The following is a 3,372-nucleotide window of genomic DNA, read 5'->3' on the forward strand; positions in this document are numbered from 1 at the left end:
CCCTCTTATAAGATATTATCTTCCCCTTTACCTAAGTCAACACCCATCTATCATCTTGCCTATTACTTCCCCTCCCACCCTTGATAATAATCAAATTGTTTCTTTTAATATGAAAAGATTCTGAAATATAGCATTGGGATCATACAATTTGTGATTAACAAATGTCAGCCAGAAGAATGACCCCCACATCCATCCATGTCATGAGGTCTTTCACAATGTCATCATTATTCTTCCGCTGTGCATAGTATTCCACTGCATGTACACCCCAAGGTTTATTCACCTTGCGTCCACTGATGGCCATTTAGCCTGTGTCCATCTTCTTGCTACTGTGACCAGAGCTGCCAGGATCATGGGTGTGCAGTTATTTGCTCACTCTTTGTTTCTTTAGGGTATATACTGAGTAGCGGCATTGCTGGGTCACATGGAATTTTTGTTCTCAGTTGTTTGAGGAAGCACTATACTACTTTACACAGTTGTACAGTTTTGTAGTCTCACCAGTACTGTGAGGCTTCCAATCTGCCCACACCTCTATTTTTTAATTTTTAGGGTTTTTTTTTTTTTGCTATCTATTCCAGTGGGAAGTTGTGCCTCATCGTTGCTTTGATTTGCATCTCTCATCATCTTACAAGCATTTTGTCATATATTTGTTGGCTGCCTGGATGTCTTCCTTGGTGAACTGTCTGTGCATGTCCTCTGCCCATTAAAAATTTTTAAAAAATATTGTCATTCGGTAGTGCAGTGGAAGTGGTAATGCATTGGGTTGTGATCAGCATGGTTGGCAGTTCAAAACCACCAGCAGATCAAAGGGAGAAAGACTGGGCTTTCTACTCCCATAACCAGTTACAGGGGGGTCGCTATGAGCTGGCATTGACTGGATAGCAGTGAGTTTGGTCATCCATAGCCTTCTGAAAACCACATATTCACACTTAAAGCTCTAATACCATTCCCATCTTTGTATTTTGATTTTATTACTTACAATCCTTGGGTCATACAGGCTGGTATGCTTCTTCCATGTAGACTTAGTTGAAGTCTCACTTAGATGGTCACTTGTTTGAAGACAAGTCTTTAAGACCCAGACGCTATTCTTTCTGATAGCCAGGCACCATCTAGTTTCTTCATCACACTTTGCCAGAGCTCCAAAATCTTCAGTGATCTCTTCACAAGGGTGAGCACCAAATAGAACCATGTAATAAGAAGTAATTTTATTACACTGGAGTTAGAATTAAGTGTGATCTCCAAATCCATTCATATATTCATGGTTTATGTATGTCTCTGGTTCACCTTAGAGACATTATTAGTATTTTGTGTTAGAGAACATTATCAATCATCTGCCTAGGGCATAAGGTAATTATAGTGATAGAGTCATTAATTTATTCAATGATATAGAATTTAAAACACTGTTGACAAAAGGAAATGATATGAGCACAGACCACCCATGAACTGTGATACATGAATTGCTGACTTGTATAGATTAAACCTTAAGTGACTGGGCACTATTTACACCAACAATGGGCTTGGTGATAAGGCAAAACTTTCAATAATATTCAGTGACAGTGGCAGAACCATACCAACCAGATTAGTATACGTCATAATAAAGCAACGGAGGGCATTAAAATAATAAATATATGATGGTCCTGGGCCACCATTCATTGGACATCCTCAGGCAAGAGATCCAAATCAAAGTTCAACATCTGCCAGTCCCATGCCCTTGGGATAGGAGTCATTTGCCTTTTCTCACAGTAGGGGAATTCAAGTCAAGACAGGGAAGAAGGGCATGTATGTCTCAGAGAAGCCAGTTGCATTTCTCTTGGTAGGAAAATGGGGAGGGGCAACCTCCCATTGGGAACCAATGCTTAACAATATTTACACAGAACCCAAGAGGAGAATATGCCCAGTACTATTTTCCTAATTGGACAGTATTGACTTAGTCCATATCTAGCTCTTGGGACCGCAGGCCTTGTGCTACAGACTGCTGGGACTTTAGACTCTGACCTTTTGAAGCACACAATGTCCTTCATAGGTCACACCAGAAGGACACAGTGTGGAATCCCACTAAGTGAATTGGGCTTTATCTCAAACTCACTTGTAGCCCTGGGACTTAAGGCTGCTCTTTTCGTGAGATTTGTGTTGTTGTTGTTGTTGTTGTTGTTAGGTGCCATTGAGTGGGCTCCAACCCATAGCAACCCTATGCACAGCAGACTGAGACCCTGCATGCCCATGTGCTATCTTCACCATTGGTCCTACGCCTGAGCCCTTTGGTGAAATCCATCTCATTGAAGGCCTTCATCTTTGGGCTGCCACTCCGCTTTACCAACCATGATGTCCTTCTCCAGGGATGGGTCTCTCCTGACAACATGTCCAAAGTATCTAAGACAAAGCCTTCCATACCAGTTTGTCATACTGTGCTGGTCTGTGTGGTTCTGTGATGGTGGAAGCTAAGTCATTGCTGTTTCAAATGCCAGCAGGGTCACCCAAGGTGAACAGGTTTCAGCGGAGCTTCTGGACTAAGAACAGACAATGAAGAAGGACTTGGGTCCCCACTTTCTGAATAAGAAGCTACTGAAAACCTTATGCATAACTTCGAAGCACTGAGATATTTAGTACCTGATGATGTTTTGATTCAGAAGTGAACAGACAATTCCTTTTTTGTAGTCTGTTCTTAGTCTGGAAGCTCTGCTGAAACCTCTTCCCTTTGAGTGCCCCCTAGCAGCATTTGAAACACTGGTGATATCGTTTCCAGCAGCACAGGAAAAAAAGCAACACACAAGGCACCATAATAAGACAAACTGACAAGTTGTCTAAGGCAGTGGATTGGAACAATCCATATGCAAACTAAAAAGCTTACAGGGAAAATCTAAGGAATGAGATATTCGTAAGGCTTTGAAAAACTTCAATATATTCACAGAATCTAGAGTGAAACACACATATTGGCTGTGCTCTTGTCTGGGGTTGTGTGCATGCTCAGTAAAGACCCGAGAAGCCTCTGAGCTAGGTTGTTCTTGATACTATTTTGTGGAATCAGGTAGTGAAAGCTAAGATCGACTTTTCAACTAACTGGCTAAGTGTTGAAAGCTTGTCCCGTCAGGCATACAGAACTCCTTATTAGGAAACTAATAAGCTCCAGACATTTAAAGAAATTGCTGTACAATTATTAATTTAACAATTAGCTAACTAAATAGAGATTGCAATGCCACACCCAACAAAACCATAGAAACCTTATAAAATCCATTAAGAATAACCACAAAATAAATCACAAGAACAAACATCAGCAAAAGAAAACCCGTGAAGCTAAGAATTATATACAGGTGCCAGGTTGGCAAGGGGTGGATTGAGTTAGTTAATTGTGCCAGCCTGGCCGATAATCACATGTGG

Source organism: Echinops telfairi, unplaced genomic scaffold, assembly GCF_000313985.2.
Source record: "Echinops telfairi isolate 266 unplaced genomic scaffold, ASM31398v2 ScPeMD7_443;HRSCAF=831, whole genome shotgun sequence".
Classification (NCBI taxonomy): Eukaryota; Metazoa; Chordata; class Mammalia; order Afrosoricida; family Tenrecidae; genus Echinops; species Echinops telfairi.